This window comes from Oncorhynchus keta, chromosome 20 (genome assembly GCF_023373465.1).
Source record: "Oncorhynchus keta strain PuntledgeMale-10-30-2019 chromosome 20, Oket_V2, whole genome shotgun sequence".
Lineage (NCBI taxonomy): Eukaryota > Metazoa > Chordata > Actinopteri > Salmoniformes > Salmonidae > Oncorhynchus > Oncorhynchus keta.
Window position 1 is genome coordinate 13,242,009 of NC_068440.1, and position 18,160 is coordinate 13,260,168.

Genomic DNA, 18,160 nt, shown 5'->3' on the forward strand with positions numbered 1-18,160 from the left:
TGGTTCGGGGAAGCTAGTACTATCTAATCATGGATTGTTAACATGGTACAGTAAATAATGTAATTATTTCAATTACCACACCCTGAAAATAAATCCCTTTGCATTACACAGTTGTAAGACACTCAACACCCTAGAATGTGATGCAAATCTGAGCCCATGTTGAGTGTGCATGATGTGTGAATTTATTTTTGTATACTAAAACAAGGATTTTAAAGATAATTTTCTAAGTGTAGGCACATTCTTATGGCCACATTGGCATTGAACTTGGTTACACCCTGCATTGTGTACGTGGCCTTTTCAATCTCATTATCTCCAATTCAACTTTCGACCCTATGTTCTCAATGGAGTGCCAATTAATCATCATGCAAATGGGCCCAAAGTACTGCCTTCAAACACTCTATCGTCAGGCTATCATCATTAAGAATAATTCTGTGTTAAACAGTTTGCCGTAGCTGATAAGTGTCTTATCATATTGACCAGTGACGTGACAATCAGATATTTAAGACCAATCGAGCATTGCTACAGTGTTCATTGAAATAATTGAATGTAAAGTTTTAAATAGAAGTTACTGCCCACTATTGTAATGCTGTATGCTCATAGAAACAATGGGCAATAAATGACTGACATTGTCAGCATCAGATCAGTCCAGTCAAATACTGTAGCTTACGAAGAAATGCTTTGTTTAAACTATGACAAAAAAGTATGTGGACACCTGCTTGTCTAACACCTCATTCCAATATCATGGGCATTAATATGGATTTTTCCCCCCCTTTGCCGCTATCACAGCTTCTATTCTTCTGGAAAGGCTTTCCACTAGATGCTGGAACTTTGTTGTGGGGACTGATGTTAGGCGATTAGGCCTGGCTCACAGTCGGCATTCCAATTTATCCCAAACACGTTCGATGGGGTTGAGGTCATGGCTCTGTGCAGGCCAGTCAAGTTCATCCACACCGATCTCAATAAACTATTTCTGTATGGACCTTGTTTTTTGCATGGAGGCTTTGTCATGCTGAAACAGGAACGGACGTTCTCCAAATTGTTGCCACAATGTTGGAAGCACAGAATCGTCTAGAATGTCATTGTATGCTGCAACATTAAAATGTCCCTTTACTGGAACAAAGGGGCCTAGCCCGAACAATGAAAAACAGCCCCAGACCCTTATTACTTTCCTCCTCCACCAAACTTTACAGTCGGCACTATGCATCCATGCTGGTAGTGTTATCCATTCATCCGCCAAACCCAGATTCGCCCATTGGCGACAATGGAGAGCTTTACAACACTACAGCCGACACTTGGCATTGCACATCGTGATCTTAGGCTTGTGTGTGGCTGCTCGGCCATGGAAACCCATTTCATGAAACTCCAGATAAAATGTTATTGTGCAGACGTTGCTTCCAGAGTCAGTTTGGAACTAGGAAGTTAGTGTTGCTGCCGAGGACAAACAACTTTTACGCACTAAGCACTTCAGCATTTGATTGTCCTGCTCTGGGAGCTGGTGTAGCCTACCACTTTGCGGCTTAGCCGTTGCTGCTCCTAGACGTTTCCACTTCAAAATAACAGCACTTACAGTTGACCAGGGCAGCTCCAGCAGTGCAGAAATTTGACAAACTGACTTGTTGGAAAGGCGGCATCCTATGATGATGGCAAGTTGAAAGTCACTGAACTCTTCAGTAATACCATTCTACTGCCAATGTTTGTCTATGGAGATTGCATGGCTGTGTGCTCGATGTTATCCACCGGTCAACAACTGGCTTGGCTGAAAATCTGAATCCACTCATTTGAAGGGGTGACAACATACGTTTGTATATATAAACAGAAACAATGTTAAAGAAACAATGTGCAGGAAAACAATAGTACTCAATGTCAGTCAATGAAAAATGGATCGTATTAAGTTGTCTTGTTAGTTGGCTGTCTTTGTTAGCTGTCTAACTAACAGTGGCGTACAGCAGGTCAGCCACCAGGGGGAGACTCGTCGTGCTCAGTCCCAGAGTTAACAGAGGGAGCTCAGTTTTGTTCTCCCCAGGATACAGTCAGACCACAGAGCCCAGAAGACGGAGCCCAGTTTCCCAGAGGAGGTAAAAGACCTAGTCTTTTCTTTTCAGATGTTATTTAAATAAACTGAGCTAATCCAACTCTGTCTTTATCTGATCTATGTAAACGTCTTAACCAAACCCCTTGGTCTGCCACAAGTGGTGTAGATTCTGATACGTGGTCGGATCAGGGTTGACGTTTATGCAGCATCCGCATGGACGAGTTGATAGCTCAGTTCGTCCGGGCCCAACAAGCACAACAGGCGGTTCAGGAACGAACTCTGGAGGAATAGCGGCTACAAAATGCCCACCTCATTGAGGAAATCAGGAAGCTACAAGGAGCTACTGAATCGCATCAAGCTAACGGAAGACGACACCATCGAAACATACCTCAGCACGTTTGAACGGATAGCGCTACAGGAAGGATGGCCAAGGCCGAAGTGGGAAAGTCTGCTGGCCCTGTTCCTCTCTGGGAACGCACAAAAGGCATATAGGGACCTTAACGTCTTGCTCCTACCTGACACGCAGGCGTCCCATCTAGACATCTGGAAATGCAAATGCGCTACGCTAACTGCTAATAGCACTCGTTAAAACTCAAACATTCATTCAAATACACATGCAGGGTATTGAATTAAAGCTACACTCGTTGTGAATCCAGGCAACAAGTCAGATTTTTAAAATGCTTTTCGGCGATTATCTGATAGCATGTAACACCCCAAAAGACCCGCAGGGGACGTAAACAAAATAATTAGCATAGTCGGCGCTACACAAAACACACAAATAAAATATAAAACATACATTACCTTTGACCATCTTATTTGTTGGCACTCCTAGATGTCCCATAAACACTATTGGGTCTTTTTTCCGATTAAATCGGTCCATATATAGCCTAGATATCGATCTATGAAGACTGTGTGATCAACGAAAAAAATAGCGTTTTATAACGTAACGTCATTTTTTTAAATAAAAAAAGTCGACGATAAACTTTCACAAAACACTTCGAAATACTTTTGTAATGCAACTTTAGGTATTAGTAAACGTTAATAAGCAATCAAATTGATCACGAGGCGATGTATATTCTATAGCTGTACGTCTGGAAATAATGTCCGGGTAAACCTCAACCAAAATATCCGGTCGGAGACCGGAAGAACTGCGCTGCCTTGTTTCTGTTTGACCAAGAAACAAATAGTAGGCAAATGACAAGACTGTTGACATCGTGTGGAAGCTGTAGGTATTGCAACCTCGGCCCCATTTAATTTGGTTCACGTTTAACAATTGGTTGAAGTGGCGCATGGATATATTTTCCCATTTTCAGTGATCAGATTTAACTGCACTTTTCGATGAAACGCACGTTCTGTTATAGTCACAGCCGTGATTTAACAAGTTTTATAAACGTCTGAGTGTTTTCTATCCACACATACTAATCATATACATATACTATATTCCTGGCATGAGTAGCAGGGTGCTGAAATGTTGCGCGATTTTTTACAGAATGTTCAAAAAAGTAGGGGGTAGGAGTAACAGGTTAACAACAAACAGGCGGCTAACGGGATATACTCAGAAGGAAGATACTCAGCAACTATGGGTACAGCCTGGCCCATCGGGTTCAACTGTTCCATGAACTTTCGTGGCTGACGCCCAGATGAGCGACCTACTGCGCATCACCAGGGCATGGCTCATAACCGATGTAGCCACCCTCTGCATCCTAGACAAAGTGGTCCTGGATTGCTTCTTATGGTCACCACCCCATGATATGAAGAGGGCAGCGAGGTCAATGTGCGCCCCAGACCTTGGAGGGCCTCCTGGGAGCAGTGGAGATGCATCAGAACACTGAGGCTCTGCTGAGGAGTCGGGATACCATACGAGGGGACGGAAGGACAGCCCCACCGCTGTATACCTCAAACCGACAGTCGGCAGGGCCAAAGGACTGCAGACCCGTGGAGAGACAACTGGGGGGGAGCCGACCCGCTGCCGACAACCCCATGTAGATGGAGACCAAAGGAGGTGTTTTGAATGTGGCGCCCAGGGGGACCTTGCCTGGAATTTCCTATCTCGAGAGGAGTCGATGCCAGCAGCCAGCCCCGGAGACGAGGTGGGCCACGCAGTGAACTACGTCACCTCCTGTTGGGGGCACCCATGTTCCTGGTCAAGGTCGACGGACACGACATGAAAGCTCTAGTAGACTCTGGGAATGTGGTTACGCAAGTAGCCACGAGCCTGCTGGTCCAGGGGGCCGAACGTGCTAAGGAGTTGTCCATTTCCTGTGTCCACAGTGACAAAAAGTGGTATCCAACCATACAAGCCAATATTGTGATGCCACAAGGGAGTTGCCAGATAATGGTGGATGCAATACCGGAGTCGCCGGTACCCCTCCTCGTGGGAAGAGATTGACCACTGTTTGCTGCACTGTGGAGGCACGAGCCAAGGACAAAGATACGAGCTGGCCGAAGACGAGAGTGAGGACGACCTTGCCTGGAAGCAAGCGGTGGAATAACCGTATCTACGGGTCCGGAGTCATGGCCAGAGGAGCCCATCCTCCCCTTCATTGATTTCGAGGGACCAGCTGAGACACTCGTTGGAAGCCAACTGAGAGGACAATTTGAAAGCTGCCGAAGCCCGAGTGATAGTGATAGATGGACAACTACTTCCGGTTGTGAGTGACTGGCGATACACCCATTTCCAAATGAAGAATAACCTTTTGTATCAGGTGTCGTGCCAACAGGGGGAATATTGAGAGGTACTGTGGGAACTGTTCTTCAGCTGGCCCACACCCACCTGTTGGGGGAGCACCTGGGAATGGATAAGACCTGGGAATGGATCACCGCCAGGTTCCAGTTCCACTGGCCCAGGATGAGGAGGGCCGTGGAAGACTAATGTCGCAGCTGCCCGGAGTGTCAAATCACTGCCCCAAACGCACACTTCCGAAACCCGCTGGTCCCCCTAAGGATTGTCGGGGTACCCTTTAAACGCATCGTCGTGGACATAGTGGAACCCCTGGTAAAAACAGCATGAGGACACCATTACATCCTGGAAATAGTAGATTATGCCTCTCGGTGTCCCAAGGCCATTCCCCTACGGGCGGTGGTATCCAAGGAAATCGCCCGGGAGCTTTTTCCACCTCTTTAGCCGGGTAGGCATCCCGAAAAAGATCCTGACAGACCACGGTACTGAGTTTATGTCCCACCTAATGAAAGAGTTGTGTGCTCTCCTGCAGATCAAGCAGATCCGGACCTCCGTCTTTCACCCAGAGACAGATGGGCTTCCACCGGGTTTTCCCCTTTCGAACTCCTCTACGGGAGGAGCTCCACGTGGCCTACTGGACCTCGCCAAGGAGGTGTGGGAAGCCCAACAGACACCTTTACGCAGCGTGGTAGAACATGTGGAGAAGATGAGGGAGCAGATGACAGCCATATGGGCAGAGTTAAGGGAACATATGGAGAAGGCCCAAGTCGCCCAAGCCCAGGTCTACAATCTGGGAACCCAGCCCCAAAATTTCTAGGTGGCAGACAAGGTGTTGGTCTTAATCCCCACGACAGAAAGTTAATTCCTGGCAACATGGCACAGGCCGTACGAGGGGGTAGAGAAGCTAGGACCTGTCAATTACCACGTATGGCAGCCGGAGAGACAGAAACCCCAACAGATTTACTACGTGAGCCTATTGAAGAAGTGGCATGAGAGGACAGACTTGGTCTTGTTATGGTCGGGACCCAGGACACAAACTGTACCGGTGGTGGTCCCGGGCAATGAAGACCTCGACCCGGTCCAGAGGCAAGCGCTGCGGAAACTTGTCAATCGGAACACGGCGGTGTTCTCCTAGAAGCCTGGCCGCACGACCCTGATTGAACACAACGTCCGCACCCGGCCCGGGAAACAGTAGGCAAGAGGCCATATCAGATTCCGAAGGAAGGCCTTGAAGCAGGAAGTGGAGGCTATGCTGAGGATGGGGGTCATCAAAGAGTCCCACAGCACATGTTGCAGCCCCATGGTGTTGGTACCCAAAACAGACGGTAGCCTGTACTTCTTTAATAATTTCCAGGGTGTGAATGACATCAGCTTGTTTGACACCTACCCCATGCCGAGGGTGGATGAGCTCATCGACCAATTGGGAAAGGCCCTGTACATCAGCACCCTCGACCTAACCAAAGGATATTGGCAGGTACCGTTGGCAGCCTCCTCCCAGGAGAAGACAGCGTTTTTGACACCGGATGGATTATATCAATACCGCATGCTCCCATTCAGTCTCCTCAGTTTCCTGCCCACATTCCAGTGGCTGATGGACAAAGTATTTCGCCCTCACCAACAGTACCCAGCGGCCTATTTGGATGATATCATCATCCGCAGCCAAGGTTGGGAAGAGCACCTGACACGCCTCTATGCAGTGCTGGACGCTCTCAGGCAAGCCAGGTTGACAGCGAACCCCAAGAAATGCAAACTAGAGTTCGAGGAGGTGGAATTCCTTGGGTATTTGATCAGACGGGGGAACGTCAAGCCCCAGGAGAGGAAGGTCCATGCGGTACGGGACTGGCCCGTTCCATGCACCAAGGCACAGGTCAAGTCCTTCCTGGGACTGGCAGGATACTATAGCCAGTTTACCCCCAACTTTGTGGCTATAGCCTCCCCCATTCCTGGAAGGCCCGCCTCCCGAAAACAGTGAAATGAACGGGCCAGACCAAAGTGGCATTCAGGCGCCTGAAGGAAGTGCTGTGCTCCCATCCGATTCTTGTAATGCCCGATTTCCAGTTGCCGATGTTGGTCTAGACGGACACATGCATCTCGGCACTAAGGGCCGTCTAGTCCAAGGTACACGATGGGGAGGAGCACCCCATCATGTACATCAGGCGAAAGCTGATGCCAGAGAGAAAAAGTACTCTATTGACGAGAAAGAGTGGCGAGCGGTGAAGTGGGCACTACACACTATCAATTATTACCTGTTGGGTACCCACTTCACCCTGGTCACAGACCACGCTCCCCTGGTCTGGATGGCCAGGGGAAGGGACACAAACGATCGAGTAACCAGTTGGTTCTTTGTCCCTTCAACGCGGATGCCCTATCGAAAAGGAACCCAGGGGGCTGTCGCACTGACGACCCGACAGAGCTAAGGGGGGGTGGTGTGTGGCATACAGCAGCTTAGCCACCGGGAGGAGACTTGTCGAGGCTTGGTAACAGGTGGAGTCTACATCACGAGTCGATGGCTCCCTCTGCTGGACGTGCCAGGTCTCGATAGGCTCTCCAGCCAGGACTAATTGGGCTTGATTGTGCTTGGTGAGTAATCAAGGGGACGATTGCTCACCAGCTGAATGAGTCCCATAAAGCTGCCAGAAGGGCAGCACACAAGGGAGGGGACTGGGGGCAGAGAGGTTACTCCCGTATAGTCGTGCTCAGTTCCAGAGGTAACGGAGGGAGTTTTGTTCCCCCCAGGATACAGCAAGAACGCGGAGCCCAGAAGACGGTATCCCAGAGGAGGTCTCCTCGTCTTTTCTTTTCGGTTGTTTTTTAAATGAACACCCTTGAAACCGAGATAATCCAAGTCTGTCCGTGTCTGATCTGTGTAAATGTCTTGACCCCTGGTCTGCCACATAACATATAAAAACAACACATCCAGTGATTGTGGGAGGCCTGTATGATCCATGGAAAGGTTTCATTACATTTCTGGTTCCAAAGAAGTTCCAAACAGCACAGTCACCAATAAGGATTGCACAAAAAAGTTAGATTGAAGAATTCACATTGAATGGGACAAAATAGACATATCAAATGTTGTATGCGTGTTTGAAGTTGCTATATTTGTTGTTTGCAATGTGTATGGAACTAGAAATGTAATGGAAATATATTCAATGGATTACACAGTTCTGGGTGAAGCCATCTCATTACAATCACACTGGTAGTACGTACGACAGGAAGGGCTCGGCTGAACATAACTAAGTATTTGTGTAAAATTTAGTGGGATTATGGCCTGAAAGACTATTTTATTCTATAGGATGGCTTCCCTCCAGAGTTCTATAAAGAATTTAGGGAGTTGTTGGTCCCCTACCTTATGGAGGTAAAAAAGCCAGAGAAGACAACTGCTTTCCAGAGTCCTTCTCTCAAGCAGTGATTACTGTAATCCACAAGAAAGGGAAAAACCCGCTAAAGTGCGCCTCCTATAGACCAATCTCTCTCCTTAACACAGATTGTAAACTGGTCACCAAGATGCTTTCTAAGAGACTGGAGTCGTGTCTTCCCCTGTTGGTCAACCCAGATCAGACTGGCTTCATAATTAATAGATTGTCCTCCAATAATCTCAGAAGGTTCTTTGATATAATTCACCTTGCTAACAAAAACAAAATACCTGGTGTCGCAGTCTCCCTCGACGCTGAAAAGGCCTTTGATAGCGTTGAATGGCCATACCTCTTTCGCGTCTTGGAAAAGTTCGGTTTAGGTACCGTGTTTGTAAATTTGATAAAATCACTCTACAAATCTCCTAAAGCTAGGATTGCCACCAATGGGATTACTTCCTCCTCTTTCCCTCTCTATAGGGGGAACAGACAAGGTTGCCCAATTAGCCCCCACCTCTTTGCCCTCGCCATCGAACCGTTGGCTGAGGCTATTAGAACGTGCCCTGACATACATGGCTTTGAGGTGGGCCCCCATACCCATAAATTATCACTCTTTGCGGACGACCTTATCTTATTCCTAACAAACCCAGAACACTCCCTCTCTCACTTGCAGATCATACTAGTGTTATAGTTCTTTCTCTGGATATAAGGTCAATCTTGATAAAAGCGAAATCTTACCGTTGTCTGTCTTTGACCATCATACCATCAAGCACAAGTTTCCTTTTAGATGGTCTCCTATGGGCTTCACATATTTGGGCATAATTGTGGATGGTAATCTGAACAACCTCTATAAACTCTATCTGGCCAGTTTGTTGCAAAAGGTGGAGGCTGACCTTTGTAAATGGATGGACTTACCTCTCACTCTACTGGGTGGAATCAATGTAATTAAAATTAATGTCCTGCCCAGGTTTCTATATCTGTTTCAATCTCTCCCTATCCCTGTTCCCGCAGCATTTTTTTCCTCTCTCGACAAGCTGACCAGACGGTTTATCTGGCACGGCAAAACCCCTAGGGTTGGCCTGGATAAACTGACCCTTGATTACAGTCAAGGGGGCTTAAACCTCCCCAATTTTAGAATGTACTACTGGGCTGCACAGTCTAGGTTTCTGGCTCAGAGGTTTGACAATGGTCCCTCTCCCTCATGGTTGAACATTGAAAAGCTTGAGGTAAATGACGACACTGGGGCAGATTTGTTTTACAAATGGGACAGAAAATCTATAAAAACCATCACAGACAACCCTTTAATCATACATTCTGTCCTGGCATGGTGCAAACTGCATGAGCTGTTCGGACGAGTGGGATTCCTTTCCCCTAAAACCCCTTTATGGAACAATAGATTGATCCCTATGTTTTTCCAGAATAGTAACTTTAGACCATGGTCAGATAAGGGGATCACTCTTCTAGAACATTGTTACGAGGAGGGAGTTCTTATGTCTTTTGATCAGCTGAAACAGAAATACCACTTGCCTAACAGGGACTTCTTTAGCTACCTACAACTACGAAACTTTATTAGGGTGACTCTCAAGGGACAATGGAACCTACCTAAGATGTCACCTATTGAACAACTCTGCCACGCAGACCAACCACTGTTCAAGACCATTTCCCGTGTTTACAATGCTCTTATGTCAGGACTAACACTGCCTGGGCTAGATAAACCCCGACTTAGATGGGAGAGAGATCTGGGTATTGATCTTGATGAGGATCTATGGAGTGACCTGTGCTGGGATGGGGTTACATCCACATTGAACTCCAGATACAGACTGATCCAGTTTAATTTCCTCCATCAGCTCTATATCACCCCATCTAGACTGCACAGGTTCAACCCAGATATCTCCTCCCTATGTTTTAGATGTGGCTCAGATGAAGGAACATTCCTCCATTCCACTTGGCAGTGTTCAAAACTACACAGTTTCTGGCAGAGGGTATGCGATTCCATATCCTCAATTCACGGAGTTGCATTCCCTTTAGACCCGGAGGTCTGTCTACTGGGTAACTTTACTAACACCAATCTTAGGCAAAGCCATACTATAAAGCTAACATAAATATTGCTAGCCAAGAAATGTATTGCCTTGAAATGGAAATTGGATTCCTCCCTGCCAGTTGCAATGTGGCTTTCGGAAGTTAATAGTTGTATCCCTTTGGAGAAAATCACTTACTGCTTGAGGAATAAATTAAAGACATTTTACAGAATTTGGCAAACTTTTATTGACTATATGGAGAATCTCCCCCCACATCTCATTGATTGAATCTATATATAATCCTCACATAATGTTTCACACGTAATGTATATTATGTAGCCTACGGCAGGTGATCCAATGTCTCGTTATTTTATTTTATTATTTTTATTATTTTTTATTATTGTATGTTTGTTTATATAACTATAATTATAATTTATTTTTGTTACGTTCGTCTGTTACTGTCACTTTGTCCTATCGTTGTCTAATATCTTTTCACTTTTGTTTTGAATGTTCTTAATTGGAAAATGCAAAAAAAAATATTTAAAAAAAAAATGGATATGAATTTGGCAATTAAAAGGCATATCCTTTTTTTGTGCTCTGTAGATTACATAGACAGAGGTAAGCGGTTGAGTGAATTTTCATTCATGAGTTTATTTTGTACCCGCCCACATCCTTTCTCTATGACTCATTACAGCCCCAACCAAATGTCATGTAAATCAAAGGACATTTGGGATTGAATGCATTTTGAATGACTTCAGATCAGATGACTTGAAGCATGTACTCCACTACATGACCAAATGTATTTTATACACCTGTCAGCAAAGGGTGTGGCCTGAAATAGCCAAATCCACTCATTTAAAGGTGTGTCGAGATACTTTTGTATATATAGTGTATTTCTTCATTTAACTACTTTTAAGGTCTAAACAATACCAACTTTGACATTGGAGTGAACTGTCATTTTAATTACAATACTACAATGAAGAAAAGGTTCTTGATTCTCCATTATTATTCTCTTTATTTACAGTAGAAGTCTTCCATTAAATTGTGCATAACGTGATGCAATATAAACTCAATACACAGAAATGTGCTCCTATTTACATGTGTAGTGCTCAAGTCCCTAGTCCTAACTTGATATTTGTTCAAGTTCAAGTTATCTTTATTGTTCCAATTGGGAAATTTGTTGTGCAGAGTAACTTGAGTTTTTGCAAATCTTCCATTGACATCAATGATCTCTCAAGTGAAGTTAGGATTCAGCCTTAAATGTATTTGCATTTTGCAAGATGTCACATTATTACTGCACATGTTACATTATTACTGCACATGTTGTAAGTATATACACTAGATGACTATTTGGCGGTGCTGTGTTGAAGCCACAATGCCTCCATCTTGGCATTCCCTCACCGTTGAAAAAATATTGTCACGCCCTGGCCTTAGTTATCTTTGTTTTCTTTATTATTTTCGTTAGGTCAGGGTGTGACATGGGGGATTTATGTGTTTGGCTTGTCTAGGGGTTTTGTATGTTTATGGGGCTGTCACCTTTCTAGGTAGTTTTGTATGTTTATGGGTCTGTTTCCTTTCTAGGGGTTTGTAAGTTTTATGGGGCTGTGTCCTTTCTAGGGGTTTGTAAGTTTATGGGGCTGGGACCGTTCTAGGTAATTGTATGTCAATGGTTGCCTAGATTGGTTCTCAATTAGAGGCAGCTGTCTATCGTTGTCTGTGATGCGAACCATATTTAGGCAGCCATATTATTTGGGTATTTTGTGGGTGATTGTTTCCTGTGTCAGTGTTTGTGTAACAAGGGACTGGTTTCGGGTTTTTCACGTTTCTTGTTTTGTAGTTGTGTTCGTGTTGAGTTTTCCTATTAAAACCATGGCCATTTAACACGCTGCATTTTGGTCCGATCCTTGTTTCACCTCTTCAGAGGTAGAGGAGGAAATCCACCTTAACAAATATTTTGGATGCTTTAGAAATGCATTTATTAATTTCTACATTTGTTTTTGACACTTGTATTCTATTACAGACACCTTATTGCATACTTTTACATTATATTATGTGAGCTAAACGTAGAAATAAAAAACATAAATACATACAAATATTTTCCTTCAAAAATATTTTTTTCAGATTATGAATGCTACTATTCCAACTACAAAAACTTAAATAGATGTAATTTTGTCCTTTAATTGAAATACAGTAGAATTCTACTCATTCCTATGGAGTAGTGCTCCTAACCGGTGAGTGCAAATTTTGGTCGACCGGTGGCTTCAAAGTCTGTTAATGGCCAAAATATAGCATCAGCAATCCAGGATTTATATACATCATCGCTGTAAACCCCCGATTCAAATATCTGACCAATTAAGGAACTCTTGATTTTCATATTTAATATTTCATAAATATTTCATATTTAAATTGAACAGTTGAACACGATGCAAAGCAAAACTGAGATATTTGTACCAATGAAAAGTCAGAATATAACAGACAGAAAATATATATCAGGTTGATGCTGATTGTGTTCATAACAGGGTCAAAGAAGACATCAAATACAGTACAAAAATACTATCAAGGTTGCCCAAAATTCAGGCTCAAACATTGTGTAATAAATACAAACATATGAAACCCTTCATTCTGATCATTTGCATCCTTGATATATAACATACTAAATTCCTGACTAAATGTACAGTATCTGCAGAGGCTGTGACTTGGTTTGGCTTGTAGCTCATCTTTGTCCGATCTTGCTTGACTGGAAAAATAAACAAAGATGATCAGATAAATTAACATACATTTAATTAAGATTTTCATTAATATCTAACATATCAGATAGATTCTAATTTTCTTGATCAAGCATATTAATATGTTTCATGTTTGTCTTGCTTTAGGTCCTGTCTGCTTGACCAGACCTATACATAAAGATCCTCACCCATAGTATGGAACTACTGTTGGTTTCAACCAAAAGTGAAATTGCTTGTACATGCCAATATTACATATTCTGTTTGAACCCATTTACTGGTCAATGGAAAAAAAAGAAAAGCAGAAAGAAAGCCTGTTTCTTTGCCATTTGTCAAAAAGAATGACTCATTTTGATTGAGCCTCAAATGGGAAAAGATCGCTCAATGAATTACCCACAAAGGGAAGTGGGGAAAGGCAGCATTGCATAGGCCTCTTCCCATACAATATTGAGCCATAACATTTGAGGCTATTTTCAATATGATTTAATTGCACTGGGCAGAGTCACTAGAATGCAGGTGTGAGTATATCTGTCACCTTTACTACCAAAGTAAATCCAGTGGTATCAGTCACCATAAAAACAATGTGCCGGGTATCATTCCCAGGAAGTATCCCACATACGCCTTTGTAAGAGTGACATACAGTGGTATTAAGAATCAATGAAAGATTGTAGAGCTTTGCTGTGAATGGTCATGCTGGGTATTGATCCAATATAATATGATATTAAATAGCCAAGGCAAACTGTTTTCAATGTTTTTAACTGTGAGAATCCTCTCTGCCCAGAGCAGGCCGTTTGATTGTCAAGAAATCTAAACTACAGGTTGTGAATTAGATTGAATGTGTTCCATCATTCCATCACTGTGCACATTGACACTAAACACAATGAAGCCATATCTATTTAATTCTTAACCTCAAGTATATCTTAGCCATGATTGTGCTGCAAATTATTTGCATAAATTCCTGCAATGTGATTACCTGACTGTTTCCTTTAACCCATTCCACCGTGTTGTGTATTTTGACAAGTTTGATGTATGTTTGTGCTCTGCTTGTATGTAATCTGCTGCAAACTAATTAAACCTCTGTACAGTACCAGGACAGTCAGTCAAAAGTTCTCTGTATATATATATTTAATTCTAGCATTTTGACTTAAATAATTGTAAAAGTAATTGTAGAACAGTATTATGTGGTTGAATTGATATGTATTACTAACAATAGCAATATGTTATTTCTATGTCACAGGTCAATGATATTTTAAGCCTTATTTTAGAGTGACATAACATTCACAACCAATCCGGAACGGTCTTACATTGAGGGTCTGCTAAAACCACCAATCAGGTAATTCAAACCACACACACACACACACACACACACACACACACACACACACACACACACACACACACACACACACACACACACACACACACACACACACACACACACACACACACACACACACACACACACACACACACAGTGGACAAGCCTGTTTCTTTGCCATTCGTCAAAAATAATGACACATTTTGATTGAGCCTCAAATGGGAACAGATCGCTCAATGAATTACCCACAATCTGAAGTGGGGAGAGGCATTGTATAGGCCTCCTTCCATAGAATATTGAGCCATTACCTTTGAGGCTATTATCAATATGATATAATTGCACTGGGCAGGGCCACTAGAATGCAGGTGTGAGTATATCTGCCACATTTACTACCAAAGTAAATACAGTGGTATCAGTCACCATAAAAACAATGTGCCGGGTGCCATTCCCAGGAAGCATTCCTTATATTTAAAAAAATGTATTTCACCTTTATTTAACCAGGTAAGCTAGTTGAGAATAAGTTCTTATTTACAACTGTGACCTAGCCAAGATAAAGCAAAGCTGTGCGACACAAACAACAACACAGAGTTACACGTGGAATAAACAAGCGTACAGTCAATAACACAATAGAATTTTAAATAATCTATATACAGTATGTACAAATGGCGTGAGGAGGCAATAAATAGGCCATAGTAGTGAAGTAATTACAATTTAGCAGATTAACACTGGAGTGATAGATGAGCAGATGAGGATGTGCATGCAGTAATACTGGTGTGCAAAATAGCAGAAAAGTAAATAAAAACAATATGGAGATGAGGTAGGTAGATTGGGTGGGCTATTTACAGATGGACTATGTACAGCTGCAGCAATCAGTTAGCTGCTCAGATAGCTATATAAGCCTTCGTACGAGTGAATCAATGAAAGATTGTAGGGCATTGCTGTGAATGGGCAAGCTTGGTATTGATCCAATATAATCTGATATCAAATAGGAAAGACTGTTTTAAAGAGACATAACTGTAAAAATCCTCTCTGCCCATAGCAGGCCTACTGGATGTCAAGAAAACGAAACTACAGGTTTTGTGCTGCAATGAGTCAAATGACAAACTTGACCACCCATCGATTGATAGACTTTGTGTTGAATACTATAATAGTGTTTGCTATCATTGATCCATTTCTGTAAAAGACCAAGATTCAGAAAATGAAGAATGTTAAAGATGATACAGTATAATAACGTATCCTCACCCAACCTTTACCAGGTGGAGGCGGGCATTAAACACGTCTTGTAAACCAGAAGATCGTAGCCATTTTCTGTGTTTTATTTTGTTTCAAAGTTTGATATGTCTGTTTCAAACACTAACCGAACCCCAAAAAACGTAACCTTAAGTTTCTTGCGAAATTGACACATTGCAGTAGGTTAGTCTACTGCAATGCTCTACTTTCCAGCTACTCAGATAAAACACTAAATAAACTTTAGTTAGTGGTAAACACGGCTGGTAGAATCTTGAATAGAACCCCCAAAAATGTGATCATATTACTCCAGTGCTAGCCTCTATACTGGCTTCCTGTTAAGACTAGGGCTGATTTCACGGTTTTACTGCTAACCTACAAAGCATTACATGGGCTTGCTCCTACCTATCTTTCCAATTTGGTCCTGCCGTACATACCTACACGTACGCTATGTTCACAAGACGCAGGCCTCCTTACTGTCCCTAGAATTTCCTAGTAAACAGCTGGAGGCAAAGTTTTCTCCTATAGAGCTAAATTTTTATGGAATGGTCTGCCTATCCATGTGAGAGATGCAGACTCGGTCTCGACCTTTAAGTCTTTATTGAAGACTATTCCTAGTCCTATGATTGAGTGTAGTCTGGCCCATGAGTGTGAAGGTGAACGGAAAGGAACTAGAGCAACGAACCACCCTCGATGTCTCTGCCTGGTCGGTTCCCCTCTCTCCACTGGGATTCTCTGCCTCAAACCCTATTACAGGGGCTGAGTCACTGGCTTACTGGTGCTCTTCCATACCTTCCCTAGGAGGGGTGCATCACTAGAGTGGGTTGAGTCACTGATGTGATCTTCCTGTCCGGGTTGGCGCCCCCCCTTGGATTCGTGCAGTGGCGGAGATCTTCGTGGGCTATATTCGGCCTTGTCTCCGGATACTAAGTTGATGGTTGAAGATATCCCTCTAGTGGTGTGGGGTAAATTTAAGGATGCTCTCTCTATCTTTTTTCTCTCTCTCTGAGGACCTGAGCCCTAGGACCATGCCTCAGGACTACCTGGCCTGATGACTTCTTGCTGTCCCCAGTCCACCTGGTCGTGCTGCAGCTCCAGTTTCAACTGTTCTGCCTGCGGCAATGGAACCCTGACCTGTTCACCGGACGTGCTACCTTGTCCCAGACCTGCTGTTTTCAACTCTCTAGAGACAGCAGGAGCGGTAGAGATACTCTGAATGATTGGCTATAAAAAGCCTACTGACATTTATTCTTGAGGTGCTGACCTGTTGCACTCTCTACATCCACTGTCATTTTTATTATTTGACTGTGCTGGTCATCTATGAACATTTGAACATATTGACCATGTTCTGTTATAATCTCCACCCGACACAGCCAGAAGAGGACTGGCCACCCCTCATAGCCTGGTTCCTCTCTAGGCTTCTTCCTAGGTTTCCTAGCCACCCTGCTTATACACCTGCATTGCTTGTTGTTTGGGGTTTTAGGCTGGGTTTCTGTACAGCACTTTGTAACATCAGCTGATGTAAGAAGGGCTTTATAAATACATTTGATTGATTGATTTTGACAAGCTTATATAGTTTAAACGAGGCAAGTCAACTAGAAATGGAATGGTATTACTGTATAGTCAATGGATTACACAGTTCTGAGTGAGGGTGTTTTGCAGGAAAAGTGCAAGGTTTTCTCAAAGCCATCTCATTACAATCACACTGGTAGCACACTGGTATTGCTCAAGAGAACATAAGAGTATTTGTGTAAACCATTTGTGTAAACCTTAGTGGGATTATGGCCTGAAAGACTATTTTATTCTGTAGACAGTTGACTTTCTCAATTGTGTTTTGCCCCTGTACTTTCGAACTCATAACGCACAAACACAATGTGGATTTGCTGTTCATGGTTGTACATTTTTTTCACAGGCATCTGTATATTTACAGGATGAGCAATATGGCTGGTGTCAATTTCATGCTGCAGGGTCATGTCAGGATGAGCATGCAGGAAGGGTACCACATGAGGGAGGATGATGTCTTCCGTGTAACGCACAGCGTTGAGATTACCTACAATGACAACAAGCTCAGTCCAATGATGCTGTGACACACCGCCCCAGACCATGACGGACCCGCCACCTCCAAATGTATCCTGCTCCAGAGTACAGGCCTCGGTGTAACGCTCATTCCTTCGATGATAAACGCAAATCCGACCATCACCCCTGGTGGGACAAAATCGCGACTCGTCAGTGAAGATAATTTTTTGCCAGTCCTGTCTGGTCCAGCCGACGGTGGGTTTGTGCCCATAGGTGATGTTGTTGCCGGTGATGTATGGTGAGGACCTGCCTTACAACAGGCCTACAAGCACTCAGTCCAGACTCTCTCAGCCTATTGCAGACAGTCTGAACACTGATGGAGAAATGGTGCGTTCCTGGTGTAACTCGAGCAGTTGTTGTTGCTGTCCTGTACCTGTCCCGCAGGTGATGTTCGGATGTACCAATCCTGTGCAGGTGTTGTTACACGTGGTCTTCCCCTGCGAGAACGATCAGCTGTCCGTCCTGTCTCCCTGTAGTGCTGTCTTAGGCGTCTCAGTAAGGACAATGCAATTTATTGCCCTGGCAACATTTGCAGTCCTCATGCCTCCTTGCAGCATTCTTAAGGCACGTTCACACAGATGAGCAGGGACCCTGGGCATCTTTATTTTGCTGTTTTTCAGAGTCCGTAGAAAGGCCTCTTTAGTGTCCTAAGTTTTCATAACTGTGACTTTAATTGCCTACCATCTGTAAGCTGTTAGTGTCTTAACGACTGTTCCACAGCTGCATGGTCATTAAT

The 18,160-nt window shown here is 43.7% G+C and overlaps 1 protein-coding gene across 3 annotated transcripts in view; it reads right to left on the minus strand.

Moving 5' to 3' along the window:
• Nucleotides 1-18,160, minus strand: part of LOC118399428 (mucin-5AC-like) — a 76,749-nt gene that overhangs the window by 41,518 nt on the left and 17,071 nt on the right. The gene's annotated exons all lie outside the window — the stretch shown is intronic.